General features: G+C 36.3%; 1 non-coding gene across 1 annotated transcript; it reads right to left on the bottom strand.

Moving 5' to 3' along the window:
* Nucleotides 1–17,561: 17,561 nt before the first annotated feature.
* Nucleotides 17,562–17,633, bottom strand: TRNAC-ACA (transfer RNA cysteine (anticodon ACA)). The gene has a single exon. It is a non-coding gene; the product is annotated as a tRNA-Cys (tRNA).
* Between the last annotated feature and the right edge of the window lie 750 nt (nt 17,634–18,383).

Raw genomic sequence — 18,383 nt, 5'->3', positions numbered from 1 at the left:
GACAAAGTATTAAAAAGATACATATTGAGTCTTTAGCATCTCATATACTACTATAATCATTGAAGTTACCATCACTAATTTGAAAACTGAGGGGTACTTTTTTCGGCACTCAAAATCAATTTCATTCAGTAATTAAGGGGAAAATTACTCTACATGAACTGAATTCACTCACATCACATTATGTACAATTACTTAGAAAGGGAAGGAAAGTAAATATTAGTCTCGACCCTTTTCCTCATGTTAGAGAATGTAAGTTAAATTAATACTAGTAAAATGAAAGTTTGCTGGAACATCTACTCTATATCCTTCAGTAAAGTTCAAAAATATTTAGTTTCAATAGCATTTCACAAAAGTTCTTTATACTTTCAGTCATGGTTTAGGCAGTGGTTGTATTTAGTCTAATATACCTTAATCTTTAAATTCCCCTAACTCCTCATCAGCCTCCCCATTACAATTAGTCTCTTGGGCACTAACTAATAACCTAACTGTTTCAGGAAGCAAGCAAGCAAACTGACATTATTCTAGAAGAAATACTTAATATATGTGCTGTATGGATACTTAAAGGTATCAGTTACAGCAAAGCTGTTTTCTGTGAGAGTTAAGTTGTTTCCCCTTTCAAATAAAGGAAAATAAATTATTATACTTGGTCAGATATAACAGTATGCCCTGTTAAATAACATGAGTTCACTATGGAGAATAGTATGGAGATTCCTTTAAAAACTAAAGGTACAGCTACCATATGACCCTGCAATCTTACTCCTGGGCTTCAGAGAGAACCATAATTCAAAAAGATACATGCACCCCAATATTCACTGCAGCACTATTTATGATAGCTAGGAAGGTGAAGCATCCTAAATGTCCATTGACAGATGAATGGATAAAGAAGATGTGGTACATATATACAATGGAATACTACTCAGCCATAAAAAATGAAATAATGCCATTTGCAGCAACATTGATGAACCTAGAGATTATTATACTAAGTGAAATAAGCTGGACAAAGACAAATATCATATGATATCCCTTATAGGTGGAATCTGAAAAAAAAACTTATATAAATGAACTTATATACAAAACAGAAATAGACTCACAGACATAGAAAATAAAGTTATGGCTACCAAAGTGGGAAATGGGGAGGAATAAATTAGAAGCTTGGGATTAACATATGCACACACTGTATATAAAATAGATAACCATAAGGACTTACTGTATAGCATAGAGAATTATACTCAAATTTTATAATAACCTATAAGGCAAAGGATTCTGAAATTATGTATATATATATATATATGTGTGTGTGTGTGTATAACAATCATTTTGCTGTATACCTGAAACTAAAGCAATATTGTAACTCAACTGTATTCAACAAATAAAAGACAAGAAAAAAATAAACAATAAACGTATTCAGTACCTTACTAAAGCAACAGTGAGTAAGTTGATTGCTTTAAAAAATTAATACCAGGTATTAAGAAATCTTATTTCACATAACTATGAATTGTAAACATGTATTTATTTGCACTTTTATCATTGCATGCCTAATACAATTATTTATCACTTAAGTTTATAAAATTCACAAATATCTCAAAACATTTCCAAATATATGAAACACATTGAACTTTCTTACAATTCAGACCTATATGTAATTCACTTTATTCAGGGTCTTTCTGCCTCAGTTCTTCAGAATATGACCATAATCTCCTATAATTATGAAGTACTTCATACATTGAACAAGTTTTACAGCCCACTAAAAAGCTAATTAATGTTAAGTTCAAATTGGTTCTCTCACACTGACATTGCTGTGAGTAGTTGGCTTGGCTCAAATATAAAGTGCACATTCCTTTGACCTTATATAACCAAATGCAAGGATAGCTCATTAAGAGAATTTTAGCCTTTTTCTTGCATGGTATTTTACTAATGCTTGGCTTCAGAAGCAAAAAAGAAAGGTGGAGGAAGGGGTTGCAAACTAGAAAGTTCAGGCAAGGTCAAATACCATATGCAGTTTAATGCCTCTCTTAGTTTGCTCTTGACATTGGGCAGGAAGCAAATCTCCAGAAGTCAGATGTCATAAAGAGAAGTGCTTACATTTTCTTCCCTATAGTAATCTTTCTAATTTTAGCTTTAGAGCATTCAGCCTAAGATTATTTAACCTTACTGAGAATTTGCACAAAGCAATAGTCTTTCCATATCTCCCAGTGAAATGTGTATTTAAGTATGTGTATAAGATCTATCTTAGTGAAATGAAGTGAAAGTCTCTCAGTGGTGTCCTTCCTACTCATTGCGACCCTATGGCCTGTATAGTCCATGGAATTATCCAAGCCAGAATACTAGAGTGAGTAGCCATTCTCTTCTCCAGGGGATCCTCCCAACCCAGGAATCGAACCCAGGTCTCCCACATTGCAGGTGGATTCGTCACTGCCTGAGCCACTAGTGAACCCTACATGCATCTTTATGGCCACTTCAAATCCTCCTGGCCTCACCTCTTCCTCCTGCAAAGTTCTGGCCATCATTTCATTGCAAACTTTGACTAGCTTGTGAAAATGCATTTGACAGTGCCTTGCCTCATGCCAGTGCTCTCTGCGGCCTCTTTCCTACTGTAAGATGCTTGAGTTACCTAGAAGCGTGGAGAGTTAGCATCCATGAAACAACTAATGATAAAGTTCCTAATGATAAAGTTCTCTCCCATTCTTCAAAGTGTGAGGAGTCATGAGCTAATTTCATAAGACCCCTTAGAAGGTCCACTGGATAGAGATCAGGTGACCAGTAACAAATCCAAACTTAATTTTGTATCCTTGGATACTTTTCTCATTTTTCTCTCTTATTTCTTTACTCCTGTTTCCTGGAATCATTTTCCAAATAAAACAGCTGTATGCCAAACTTTCCCTCCATCATAACTTTCAGGGACTTCAGATAAGACATTGAGCAATGGGCACATAGAGAGCTTTCATTAAATATACTTGCCTCATGCCCTATGATATGATAAATACTCTGAGAGTAGTTTCTAAGTTTTTTATTTCACCAAAATGCATTTTATTTTTTTAACATACAGGACTACAGAGTATCACCAACTTTTAAAAATAGGTATGGATACTTAAAAACAAAACAAATAACATACTAGGTTCTAAAATTTTGCATATACCTGAATCTAAGAAATCTCTACTTGCTGGGGTATGACTTTGGCAAGTTGTTAACATCCCCAAATCTCAGTTTTCTCATCTATAAAATGGGTATGATAACAGTATAACAGTGACACAATAGATAATTAAGTGCATTAGATATCTCTTGTTGCATAATATGCTCATCCCAAAGTAAGTGGCTTAAAATATTAACCACTTCATTTGCTTGGGATTCTGCCGTCTGGGCAGGGGTCAGCAGAATAGTTCCTCTGGGACTCCCTGTCTTGGGATCATTCATGAATTTATCATTCAGGAGCTTCACTAGACCCAGGTGGTTCAGGATGGCCACCTTCACATATCTGATGGCTAGCTGGGCTGCCTTGATCTATCTCCTCATTATGGCCTCTTTGGAGGACACTTAAATTTTCTTACATTGAGGTAAAAACAGCATTCCAACTGGGAAACAGTGGAATCTATAAAAACACCTTGAGGCTGAGGCTAGGAGGTAATAAAAATGTTATTTGTGCCACTTGCTATTGGTCACAGCAAATAACAGAGACTGGAAGGAAAAGGAATGAACTCCACATTTTCATGAGAGAAGCACAAAAAATACGTGGCCCTTTTTTAAGGCAGCCACCATAGGAGTGGCATATGTAAATAGTGCTGACTGAAAAAATATTGTCCAATGTGAAGGCTATGAGGTAAGTTCTATCTGGGGCAAAATAAAGACTATAGCCCAAGAGACAACATTTTAGATGGTTCTGAGAATGTGGTGGAGGGGAAGGCCAGTATACATGTGATTTTGGTTAAGGGGGAGTAAATGCAAGCCCGTATTTTTCACAGGTTTCTCCTAGTCTCATGAAGGTTACTTCTAGTCAGGAGAAGCAGACCTCACCATGAAGGATTTCAGTGCTTTTCTAGATATGAGAAGATACAAGAATTGAGCTCGTAAAATCTCCTGAAAATATCTAACTATTTGAAGACCTGTTCTTTCAGTTTTTTCCAGGGCACAAAGTACCTCATCACATCTCCACTGTGAACTCCTTTCAGGTGGTGTTGTAGGTCAGCAGTTGCAGCAGTTCATTATTTAACCCTTCTAGCAGATGACAAGTGCCAATTTGTAGTGATAATAGGTAAGAACAGTGCCTGGCACATAGTCTATACTAATTAAAAAAAAAACTATTTCACTATAGTTCAGTTCCTTTATAATTATTTTACAAAAGAACAATTAAGTTTTCTTAAACATGTATGAAATTCATTATCTGAAAATAAAGAATAATTCTTTATATTTAATCAATTTAGCTTAAAAAAGCATACTTTATCTCATTTCACATAAAGTATTAAGTACATATTTATATGCGTATGTATGCACCTGAATGCTCATATACACACACAAACAAATAAAAGTAACCCTAGTGCCAGTATCAGCAGCACCAGTGTTTAGTATTTACTAGTCAAAAGCATCAGTTTTCCTTTTAAAATTCAGCCATGAGGAGTCCAGCTGACCTAGTTTTGCAAAGAAATTCTTATCACAACATGACCATCCCAGGATTTCCATAAAATTTTCTGCCTCATCAGACCTAGTGAAGCCAAATACAAGGAGAGTACATCTATTCTATTTGGGAATTGAAACAAATTGCAGGGTTGGAATTATGTAGTTTCTTATTCCACAAATGTTCCTAAGCTTCATGTGTGAGTTCAAGCATTAACACAGTGCTACTAATGAGCACAAGATCCATATGAAACATTTTCCTCAGAACACATGGCCAAGTCTCAAGTTCTTGTGACTTCCTAGCACTTTCCTTGATGTAAAAATGACATTTTCCTTTGGGGGTTTTCAATATTATATGAATCAATCAGGTGTGTGAAGACTTTTAACACATTTTATTATTCATGAAGTGCTTATATAAAAGTCTAAGCTATTTTTGCTCTGCAAAAATAATACACTCCATGCCCAGCCAGAAGCTGCTGACTGCTCAGACTCTTGACAGGAGACTTTGACTGACCAGGGAATGTTGGTTCACCAGCGCCTTTGGTGGGCATTTGATGCCATCACTTGGTGTGCTGAACTTCATACTTCATCTATGTGCGCCCAAGTGCCTGACCACTTACTCTGTAGATCTGACCTCCAGCCAAGATAACCTATTGTATCCACTAATTTCCCTTTCCCTCCCTGACTTTTCCACTCCTACCATGTGACCCTTCCATTGTTGAACTATGATGAAAGGATTCAAGTGACTGTGCAATCAGGGTAGCTGACCTTGCTGTTCTGCTACTTATCTATTAATATCTATTTTAGGTGACTAGGCTCAACTACACAAAGATTGTTTCTAAACAACAATGAAAGTCCACCGGACACTCTAATTCATATCCTAACATGTATATTGTGATCTTGGTAGGAGGCAGCTAAAAGCTTCATTAACATGAAGAAATCACCTTTCAATTATTTATGATCAGAATTTTTCCAGGACATCTGTACCTGCCTTCCAGAATTGATATAAAGCTGATAGTATATAAATGCCAAATTTTGTGCACCTAAGAGTCGGACACGAATGAACAACTAAGCACAGCACAGCACAACACTGCACCTAGGTCTTGCAAAAGAAAATGAAAAAGCCATATGACTAACTCCAAATCAGCACAATATTTTTGAAGGCACTCTGCACTTTCTACGCTAAGTGGTTACTTAGCAGAATTAGCTTATTCAAAAAAGTTGAACTCTGTGAAAAGTGTTTAGAATTCCTTCAGTTTTCAATGATTCTTATTTTACCTGGTATATATTTTCATGGAAATCAAATAGATCAGATTTTTCTAAGTATAATTTGTACTGGTAAGGGAATTTTTTAATATGTAAGGAATACCTATCAAATAATACCTATTCTATTGTTGTTACAAAGTACAGACGAAGAAAGAGATGAAAGAGCTAGCAATTATTATCTAAACACTCAGGTTAAGAAATCTAGCTATTTACAAATTTTTCTTAGTCATCAATAGGTTCAGTCTTAAATGGACTTTAGTTATTGTAAGCAAATTTATTTAACAGTTTTGTATTATTTTCAAAGCATCATCATCAAGGAAAAGCACATAGTCTTATGTAAAAAAGGTGAACAAATGCAAATGCAGGTGAATAAAGGATTAAAAAGCAAATTCAGCAATTCACCAAGTAGGAATTTCTGTTTAAAAACCTTTGAACAATGTCACTTATGTAAATGTTTTTGCAGCAGAAGGTGGCTTAAATTTGAGAAAGAAGAAAAACAGCATAAGAATATTTACATTGTTTTTGAGAAAATTTGATTTCCCTTACTGGGCTTGCTCAGGAATGAAATGTTTCCTTCTAAATATCCAAGTTTTTAAAGGAAAAGAAAGGATCATTGCAGGATAAGTGTAAACAAAAAGTAAAATTCCACTACAGGAATTAAGGTTAAGCTAGAGGCAGATGTCTATAGAACGGAAAAGAAAAGACGAAAGTGAATTATGAGTTGGGTAGGAGAAAAAGAAAGCAACATGAAAGAGATTATGCAGAAGAAATAAAAATCAGGGGGAAATGAGTCTGGAAAACTATGTTGCAAATGTAAGAAAACCTTACAAATAGTGATAATAATAGAACAGTGAGGTATTTGTCAAAGCAGCATTTCAGCCCTCTGAAACAAGCCAAGAGGAAGACTACAGATAAATCAAGACAGTTCTTGAAGAACTATTACCACATGTCCAATAAGCAGCAGTTGGAGGCCAGAATTTAACTCACCCCTGAGTACTTCTGTAATTGGATTTGGAATATTTGCAGTGATAAATAGTCTAGTAAAAATATTGATTGGAAGAACAGTGCAAAATGGAAAGATCTAGGAATATCACTATGACCAAAACCTGGGGCTTAAATTCCAGCTCCAGCTCTTAATAGCAATGTGACCCTGAGCAAATTATTTCAATGCTATGCACCTCAATTTCTTTATCTGTGAAGTGACATTTTAACTGTCTCATTCTGTTGTGAGTAAAATTATTATGTATAATAAATTGTAATAATTAAAGATGCCCTATCTGGGCACTGCTTGGAGGAGAAATACTTATTCTTGAGCGACTATAATATCCCTTTAAATCAGTACTGTAGTGTCCATCTCCTCTTCCTTTTCGTTTCTTAAAATTAGGAAAGCTTAAATTAAAGTTATGAAAATGACTGAATCTAATATGACTAACATCATTAGAGTATTTAAATTTGTAGAATGATAATTTTATTATAGAATTTAAGAGTTTTAGGAATGATAGGCAAGAAACTACTTAAGTTTATTCCTTTTATAGCTTAGCCTCTAATACAGCAATTAGGTGTTTTATTTTCTCTGTTTTATGCAGTATTCTTAAAAGACAAGTGAGCAATAAAAATTCTATTAAAGAGTTGCATAATTAATTTCTGAAGGTTATAGTCCCATTCACTACTGTAAAACTTTTAGAATCATAGCAACTTAAATTAATTACAAAAAAAGGCATGTATTTTTCAAATTCATAAACCAGATGTTAACCTTATGGAGAATTTCTTAGAGCTTTCCTTTTTATTCATCAATATAGAATCATCAAACAACCCAGAGATTTTCCTCCATGAGAATGTACTTTTTTTTTATTTATTCACTGCCCACTCTCCAACACTTATAGTGGAGACAATAAGAACCATTAACTTTAGAACTACTTGCACACCATTTATTCATCCTTAATGGAATTTTGGTGATTCAGGAAAGGCTCATGTAAAGATTATCAGGATGTGACATGACCAGATCTGTTTTTTGTGTTGTAACTGGTAGTTAATCTTTCAGGATTAATCAGACTGGCACAAAAATGGGTAAAAAGCGGCCAGAAAGTAGTTGACACAATAATCAAGGAGTGAGGCAGACTCAATTATGAGATCATTCACAGCACAAGCAGCATACTACTCAGCCTTGTATTCTCTTATAAACATTCAGTATAGCAGTCCTTTAATTAATGTAGGAAAAGATTGAACTAGGATTACTTGAGAAGGATTGGTAGGCTATTTAAAAAATCGTAGAAAGCTTGCCAGCAGCATCTGAAAAATAACTGGCTATAGAGACTCACTGGAGAAGGCAACGGCACCCCACTTCAGCACTCTTGCCTGGAAAATCCCATGGATGGAGGAGCCTGGTAGGCTGCAGTCCATGGGGTTGCTGAGTCGGACACGACTTAGTGAATTCACTTCCACTTTTCACTTTCATGCATTGGAGAAGGAAATGGCAACCCACTCCAGTCTTCTTGCCTGGAGAATTCCAGGGACGGGGGAGCCTGGTGGGCTGCTGTCTATAGGGTCGCACAGAGTCGGACACAACTGAAGCGACTTAGCAGCAGTAGCAGAGACTCATCAAATGGGAAAGACAGAACTATGAAGGTTCAGGGCTAGGAGAATCAAGTTAATTAAGAGATTCAGATTAAGAAGGCACAGTGGTAAAGAATCTGCCTGCTAGTGCAGGAGATGCAAGAGATGTGGGTTCGATCCCTGATCAAGAAGATCCCCTGAAGGAGGAAATGGCAACTCACTCCATTATTCTTGCCTGGAACAGCCCATGGACAGAGGAGCCTGGCAGACTACAGTCCATGGGTTTGCTTAGAGTCGGACACGACTAAGCAGATCTGTCTGAGCAGGCAGGCAGATTAAGAAAAAAAGTAGAAGTTTGGGATGGAGGATAACTATCCTCAACTATTTTTACAGGTTGAATTTGCCTACTCTTAGGCATATACCTGGGCTTCCCAGGTGGCTCAGCTGGTAAAGAATCCACCTTCAATGCCAGAGACCCCAGTTTGTTTCCTAAGTTGGGAAGATTCCCTGGAGAAGGCATGGGCTACCCATTCCAGTATTTTGGGGCTTCCCTGGTGACTCAGATGGTAAAGAAAACTATAATTCAAAAGATGCATTCACCTCTATGATCACAGCGGCACTATTCACAACAGCCAAAACAACAGCAACCTAAGTGTTTATCAACAGATGGATGGATAAAGAAGGTATGGTACATATACAATGGACTACTACTCAGCCATAAAAAATAATGCCACTTAGAAGTTGAATGTGAGGTACTGTCAAGACATTGGGCAAAAGTGCCCTTCAGAAAAAGTCGGAGAAAGTTAAGACTGCAGAAATGTCCTTACAAAGTTAATTTATCTGGCACTAGTGGCTTAAGCTCCTTTAATATGACTCGGTGCTCTTGAACAATCCCCTCACCTGTCTTGGGATTAATTTCCATGTTATTATGATTCGTTTCAGATTACCAATTCCTAGCAGAAATTGAAGGAAAATGGGAACTTAGTCTAAAATAATATGATGTGGACAGCCTCAAACCACATAATTTTTTCCTCTATGTTTTCTTCTTGAACCATGTCCAAAGCGTAAACATGAATTTTTTCAGTTTAACACTATCACTGTCTCACTCAAATATAAAATACCTTATCTGGCCAAAGCAAATGCTGTTTTCAGTATAATGTGTATATAATATTTATGTCTATTTCTATAAATACTGCTTGCATTATCCCTCTAATAAATTTTAGCTTTATTGAGATATAATTAAAATTGTAAGATATTTGATTTTATTTTTTTGGCTCCAAAATCACTGCAGCCACAAAATTAAAAGACAGATACTTACTCCTTGGAAGAAAAGCTATGGCAAACTTAGACAGCATATTAAAAAGCAGAGACATCATTTTGCAGACATAGGTCATATAGTCAAAGCTATGGTTTTTACAGCAGTCATGTACAGATGTGAGAGTTGGGCCATAAAGAAGGCTGAGCAGCAAATAACTCATGCTTTTGAACTGTGGTACTGGAGAAGACTCTTGAAAGTCCCTTGGACAACAAGGAGGTCAAATCAGTTAATCCTAAAGGAAATCAACCCTGAATTTTCATTGGAAGGATTGATGCTGAAGCTGAAGCTCCAATACTTTGGCCACTGCTGAAAAGAGCTGACTCATTGGGAAAGACCCTGATGCTGGGAAAGATTGAGGACGAGAAGAGAAGGGGGTGACAAAGGGTGAGATGGTTGGATGGCATCACCAATTCAATGAACATGAGTTTGAGCGAACTCCAGGAGATAGTGAAGGACAGAGAAGCCTGGCATGCTGTAATTTGTGGGTGGTAAAAAGTCAGACATGACTTAGTGACTGAACAACAACAACAAGATATTTGAAGTGTCTATTATGGTGATTTGTTATATATATATATTGTGAAAGGATTCCTACCATGTAGTTAATTAACGTACACATCACCTCTATACTCGTCTTAGTTACTGTTGATGAGAACATTCAGTTCTATTCTCTTAGCATATTTCAATTATATTATACAATACAGTGTTACCAATTACAGTCACCATATTTTACATTAGTTCCTCAAACCTTATTCATCTTATAGCTAAAAATGTATATACTTTTACCAACCTCTATTTCCCTCATTCCCTGCTGCTGCTGCTGCTGCTAAGTCGCTTCAGTCGTGTCCGACTCTGTGCGACCCCAGACAGCAGCCCACCAGGCTCCCCCATCCCTGGGATTCTCCAGGCAAGAAGACTGGAGTGGGTTGCCATTTCCTTTTCCAATGCATGAAAGCGAAAAGCGAAAGTGAAGTCACTCAGTCGTGTCTGACTCTTAGCGACCCCATAGACAGCAGCCTACCAGGCTCCTCTGCCCATGGGATTTTCCAGGCAAGATTACTGGGGTGGGGTGCCATTGCCTTCTCCGCCTTCACTCCCTAGGCCCTGGCAATTACTTCTTCATTCTCTAAGTTTGACTTTTTTGTTTGTTTTTGAGAATCCACGCATAAGTGATACTATACAGTATTTATTCTTCTTGCCAAATTACTGTAGATTAGCTACATCCAACTGTGAAAGGCTACACTTCTGTCTGGCAGCTTTCATATAGTTACATGCACTATGTCCCAATAACTCCATTTGCCTCTTCAAGTCTAGTGTTGGTAAAGGCCCCCTGCTGTGATAGTCCTATGCTATCAATACCCCTTCTTTAAGTAGGTTCACGTCTCCTTACATTATTTGTTTTGAATATGCCATTACTTTCCTGTTGGCACGCAGAGAGTAACTGAATGGATTAAATGAAGTTACGAGTGTCAAGTGCCTGGCACAAATTAAGTTCTACCGAAAGAGTTAGCTATCATTAATATACCTAGATATTTGAAGTACTTCTACAAAATAATTACAGCTGATAAGAAATAAGTTCTAAATGATTAATATAAAATGACTAATTTAATACCATAACTATATGAGGTAGCTTCTTTTATTATTCTTTAGTAAAAAGGAAACTGAGTAATAGAGACTAAGTAATTTGCCAAAGAATGTACCTCTAGTAAGCGGCAAAACCAGAATTTAACCTGCCCATCAGGTTCCGAAGTATTTGCTCCTAACACTGCCTATCTTGTCTCACCTAAGCCCTCAGCCGAGACAGACATTTTACCGAGATCCCATGCTGGTTACTGCAAGCCCCCCCGCCTCATCTTTCACCATCACTTTCCCAGGGGTCAAGCCCAGCCGACTCCCCAGTGATCCCCCTGGAGTGAGATTTAGCGGGGACTCCCAAAAAGTGACCCACAACACTGAAGAAGACCACCCTGGGCTCTCTTTTCCCCCTGGAGAAACTGCAAGCTCAAGGGAGACCTCTTGTCCCTGTGTTATGCCCGTGCTGTCGGGGTGTAGCTGCTCCTCTCACCCTTATCAGGCATCCACCTTGGTGTCTGTAGTTCAAAGGGTGCTTCAGAATCACCCTGTTTTCTAGGGTTCTTTCAATGCTGTTCTGTCCATGAACAGTAGTTGTTGGCTGTTCTTCTTGTAAGGAGAGCAAATTCAGAAATGACTCACAGCCGCATTTTAGTGAGGCTGAAACTGTAATCATTAGTGAAACACATTTCACCTGTAACCTGTTGTCACTAATCAAGGTCATTTTAATTGTAGCTACAAAAGACTTGCCTGTCCTCCAAGCAGCACATAACCTAAATAATATTTGTGAGTTGTTTTCCAGTAACTTGGAGTCAGCTGTGTCTAGTTTGAGCCCCAGAAACTAGACAGAGCTGACTATAACAGTTACACAATCGTTGCTCCCTTTTCCAACACGTTTACACACGTTTCCCACACCTCAAACCACCCTGATTCTTTATTCTTTATCCCCAAAATACCCTTGAGGCCATTGCCTTCAGGGAGGTGGATTTGATGGTTATTCTCCAGTGTTCTTGCTGAACTGGTTTTGGAGTCAACCCAGTCTTTGCTGTAAACCTCAGTGTCCCAGCATTTGGCTTGCTGCGCCCTGGGCAAAATGAGCCTAGTTTGTTAACAATATTACTCTCCTCTGAGACTGTCATTTTGAAGTCTATTTTCATTCTGATATGTCGTTAGTTCAATATAACTCTGTTCCTCTCTTCACTTATCTACACACACATACGTATACAAATCTATCTTGTTTCCATTCACCCTTGTAGTTGATTTTTGTGCTGATATAAAATTTCTTGACCAAATGGTAGACTATCTTGCCTCCTAAAACATCAGTTCACATGAAAGTTCACAGGTATGCACAATGCACCAAGAATGAGTGCAAGATTAAGAACTTAAATGTTCATGTTTTAGTAGTACAATTTGATATAACAAAAAATCATATATTCTTAAATGATGTTAGTACAGAGAAAAAGTGATAGTTACTGAGTTAAATCAAGCATCTGAGAAAAAAAGTATTAGGAAAAAAGATCTCCAAATATTATGCATATCTTGTCATTTCAAACTATTAAACACAATAACATAATTAGAGACATAATCTTAAATCTCAATTCTGTGCAATATCTTACTGTTTTGATATAAGGATATCTTTTAATTTTTATTGGGTTTAGTTTAAATGAGATATAATTAAGAAGTAACAATATATTGTACATATTCAGCACATTATTAACTTTAAAATATATTTGTTTTATTTCCTATGTTTATTTGTACTATATTCATGTCTCCTAACAATGGTACTATTTGTTTTTCTCATGAGGAAAGAACTTGACATTTTGGATATTAGGAAATACTTGCTCTAATGAAATAATACTTCTCTAAAATATAATTAATTTTATTTATCTTACTTTAATATTCAATGCATATAAAATATAACATTATAATCTTTCATGAAAATTAATGTATATTAAAGACCTTCTATGAGCCAAATATTTTGCTGGTTACTGTGATTAGAAAAAATGAGATTTAGAATCTGCTTCCCAAAGCTTAACTCCCAGTAGGAGAAATTCGATATAAGAATAAAACATTTCAGTAAAGGAAGAATGAGACATCCTGAGGGACCCCCACCAAACAGAGACATGAATAGTGGTTAGAAATTATCCTAGAAAGTTAAAAGAAGAATTAATCATTTGAGCTGTGTTTTTAAAAGATTTCAAGAATGGGAGAGCATGAGAGTGAAGACAGAAGCATTTCTAGTGTAAAGAACTGCTTAACCTCAGGACAGTGACAAAGAAATGAAAGGCATGTGCAGCCTCACCTAGCTCACGTCCTCTAGGGCATGATGCATACCAAGTGAGACAGGGGAGGGCAATCCATGACCAGCAAAGCTGGCGACAAACTGTGTCGGGTCTTGAATGCTAGCCAAGGAGTTTAGATTTCTTTGTTGAAAAGCCAAGTGTTTATGCTTTAGAAAATTTTTAATGTCATTAGTGTGTGGAATAAATTGAGGGTAGAGGAGAATAATGGCAGAGAGACCAGTTTAAAACACCCGTGGCAGATTCATGTTGATGTATGGCAAAACCAATGCAATATTGTAAAGTAAAAAAATTCCAATCGTCAATGTAGGGAGCAGTAAGCACTTGAATTCTTATAATGTCTTTGTGAATGTAAAGTTGGAGAAATATGTAAGAAACATTTGGTATGTCCAGTTCAAAATCCATAGAGACTATATAGAATAGACTAGCAATATTCCCTCTCAATAAAGAGTTTAACGAGGTAACTTTCCACTTTTCATTTGAAAACCTCAGCTATGCACATGACACCACCCTTATGACAGAAAGTGAAGAGGAACTAAAAAGCCTCTTGATGAAAGTGAAAGTGGAGAGTGAAAAAGTCGGCTTAAAGCTCAACATTCAGAAAACGAAGATCATGGCATCTGGTCCCATCACTTCATGGCAAATAGATGGGGAAACAGTGGAAACAGTGTCAGACTTTATTTCTGGGGGCTCCAGAATCACTGCAGATGGTGATCGCAGCCATGAAATTAAAAGACGCTTACTCCTCAGAAGAAAAGTTATGACCAACCTATATAGCATATTCAAAAGCAGAGACATACTTTGCCGACTAAGGTCCGTCTAGTCAAGGCTATGATTTTTCCTGTGGTCACGTACGGATGTGAGAGTTGGAGACTGTGAAGAAGGCTGGGCGCCGAAGAATTGATGCTTTTGAACTGTGGTGTTGGAGAAGACTCTTGAGAGTCCCTTGGACTGCAAGGAGATGCAACCAGTCCATTCTGAAGGAGATCAGCCCTGGGATTTCTTTGGAAGGAATGATGCTAAAGCTGAAACTCCAGTACTTTGGCCACCTCATGAGAAGAGTTGACTCATTGGAAAAAACTTTGATGCTGGGAGGGATTGGGGGCAGGAGAAGAAGGGGACGACAGAGGATGAGATGGCTGGATGGCATCACTGACTCGATGGACGTGAGTCTGAGTGAACTCCGGGAGTTGGTGATGGACAGGGAGGCCTGGCGTGCTGCAATTCATGGGGTCGCAGAGTCTGACACGACTGAGCAACTGAACTGAACTGATGAGTAAATAGTTTGTATTTACTAAGGCACGAGAAAACAGAATCTGGATAAGAAAAAGAGAGCAAGAGTTTTAGGAACAAAGAACAGGTTTAAGTAAAGAGGCAGTTATTACAAAGAATTGTGATGGAATTTACCTGACAAGTGAAGAGCTCCCTACAAAGAAAGGAAGACTCTCTTGTAGGCAAGGCTGCCTTTGTGTTTACAGACACTGACTAGCCCTTAGGCCTTGAGAGCGCAGCCTCTGGAAAGTTGCCCCTGAGGCTCCCTATACTTCTGTAGGACTGACCTTTCACCTGTTGACAGCCATAGTGACCCTGACCCACATGTTCTGCAGGAGCCTCACCACTGACTGCTACATTGTATGCCTGCTTTCAATAGGCATCCAAAGTGATTTTCCCAGACTACAACATCTTCCAGCATTTAAGGAGTTGAGGTTCTTTATATACCAGTAAATTGTTTTGGATGTGAATGGCTTGCTCTAGACAAGGCTTAAGATACTTGGAGCATAGCAACCCGAGAGCCCTTAAAAACACAGAGGGCAAATAAAAATCGTAGTTAATGTGGTTAATGAGCAAGAGCATTCTTGGCATCCAAACAAGTTTGTATTTCTTAGGAGGGCAGTAGACTGTGGGAGTTTAAAATCTACTATTAAAAAAAAAAAAACCACCAAGCTGCAGTGCTATTATCTTCCTATGCAAATTTTTTTAATTGCCCAGAAGTTTCATGTTTATGGAAAATTTGTTCTCATTTCTTTATATTCATACTAATAAGAAATATCAGCTGTTTATTCATTAGAGACAGTTGGTTCATGATCAGTTTGAAAATAAATGTGAAAAATCAAGGAGCTGGTTAACAGCAATAACAAAAAGAGAATATAACACATAAACTAAATTTCTGATAAATGTATTTTTTTTTCTTAACTAGTTTAATTAGTCACTCATAATGTAAGAACATTTAACTTTCCTTTATTCTGGAAATATTCAATCAGAATATTTTCCATAATTTTGTAAATAACTTCTTATCCTTAAGTAAAAGTATCAAAATCTCCAATTGAGTTATTGGTTTAGTACAGTTTAAAATTCAAACAGCACTCTAAAGATGATCTTATTCCTTAAAAAAAAAAAAAACTTGTAAGAATAGTTTATTATTACCACTATTGTCAAGATTTAATTGCACATATTAGGATAGATGAAAATAATTTGTCCCGAAAGATAATTCATTTTGAGGCAAAGAGTAGACACCATTTGAGATGAAAGATCAAAGCATCCCTACCTACCAAAAGGGATGTATTTGCTAAATTAATAAAATGACAGAACAATAATTTTTATATCAATTTTTATTCCTCATTCTCAAATTTACAGAAATATGAGGGTAGAAAATGGAACATAAAAGTTGTACATAAACAGTATAGATATGTTTCTTAAAAGATATCAACATACATTAGAGTAGAACTTGCTACTATCTTCCTCAGAATCTTACACACATAGTACACTCATCAATAGTTACAGCAGAACCAAACATCAAGTGATTCTTTAAGACTCGTATACAAAAACAAAACACTTCGTATTTTGTATTTCTAATTTTCTAGTGACATATTTTATGACATTGGACTCTATACAAAAATTTATGAATATAAAAAAGTTTTACGAAAACTCTTCAAAAATTAAAAGGGCTTACATTATTAAATAAGGGATAGATTTTTAGTGTGAAAAGCTTCATTTATTTCTCACTTTCTAATGTAAATAGACTGAGGAAATCCATCTATTAATTCTGTTTTTCCCAAATGCCCTTTGTATGAGTTTGTCTACTATATGAGATTTATATAATTTCACTCACTATAAATAAGCTAGGAAGAAGAAAGTAATATATGGTTTTAATTTTATAGAGAAAAAGTTTCAGGAAAATAGTTTAAATAATGATATTTAAAAATAGCATAATGTAGCCACTAATGGGATATCTTAACAAATCATTTGAGGGTAAAATAGAAAATAAAATTAATACATATAGTGAAAGAGAGGAAATGCAAGAAAATTAAAAACTCAAATACATAAAATGACAGGCCAACATCAGTTATAGCAGTACATGTAAATATGTAAGAATCCTTTGCTTAAAAAGTTCTCATATTGATCTAAATACTAAAGTTATACACATTATATAAGAGGCAGATCTAAACAGTATAGGATCATATCACTATGAAAGAAAAGGAAGTTAAGTATCTAATAAAGTGGGATCAGTTGAATTCGTTATACCTCCATAAGATATACTCATTAAAATAATGTCCTTGAAGAAAATACAAGGCTATAGGAAAATGCCAAAAATGTAATGAATAAAAAAATAGTCTAATATTATGTGGATAGTCTAAATATAATATAAATATGTCTAGATATTATTTGTTGTTGCCGTTGTTTAATCACTAAGTCCTGTCTGACTCTTCATGGACTATAGCCTGCAGGCTCCTCTGTTGATGGGATTTCCCAGGCAAGAATACTGGAGTGTGTTGCCATTTCCTTCTCCAGGGGATCTTCCTGACCTAGGGATCTAACCTGCATTAATCTCCTGCTCAGTAGTGTCCTATTCTTTGCGATTCCATGGACTGTAGCCTACTAGGCTCCTCTGTCCATGGGATTTTCCTGGCAAGAGTACTGGAGTGGGTTGCCATTTCCTTCTCCATGAGATCTTCCCAAGCCAGGGATTGAACCCGGGTCTCCTGCATTGTAGGCAGACGCTTTACCATCTGAGCCACCAGGGAAGTTTTTAATTTCCTGCATTAGCAGGCAGATTCTTTACGACTGAGCCACCAGGGAAACCAAAGGTAGCTCAATATAGAGACAGATTATAAATTGTTCAATATAGAGAGATAGAGATATTATATATTTCATAACAAATAAAACAACAAAGATACACACCAAAATATTAATGGTCATCAGATATGATTGGTGGCAGTCTTCTTCAAATTTTTGGTATTTTCCAAATTATGCTTTCAACAAATTTTGTTTGTATAACATAATAAAGGGTGAGGAAGGTAAGACACATTTGCTTTGTTTCTTTTTAAAAAATGTCTAATCATATAAAGAAAGAATTTGAATCATCTCTTGGATTCAAAGTTCACTGGCTCTATTTTATTTGTTAGAAAAACATTAGTCAGTGTTTAAGACAATTAGTAACAAGTTACATGTTATTTTGCCCTAAAATTTTATTTGGTAATATTTGGCAATATTTTATTCCATTACATAGTCTACATTTTCTATTTCTGAGCTTAAACATGTCATAACATATTTCCACCATTATTTGTCCCCATCTATATGGATCATTGATAGATTCTTTGTTTCAAATTATTATTTTCAAGATTCTAAATTTCTTGTGTTAGAATATATTACTTCAGTACTAGAAGACTGAATTTAATTACAAGTTTATTAAACTCTCATATGCATATTAAAGGGTCATTCAGTAATGGTTTATACTTTATATTACACTCTTAACTTTAAGTAGAGTCATTGCT

Source organism: Ovis canadensis, chromosome 7 (genome assembly GCF_042477335.2).
Source record: "Ovis canadensis isolate MfBH-ARS-UI-01 breed Bighorn chromosome 7, ARS-UI_OviCan_v2, whole genome shotgun sequence".
NCBI lineage: Eukaryota > Metazoa > Chordata > Mammalia > Artiodactyla > Bovidae > Ovis > Ovis canadensis.
This window is presented reverse-complemented; position numbering and strand designations above follow the sequence as displayed.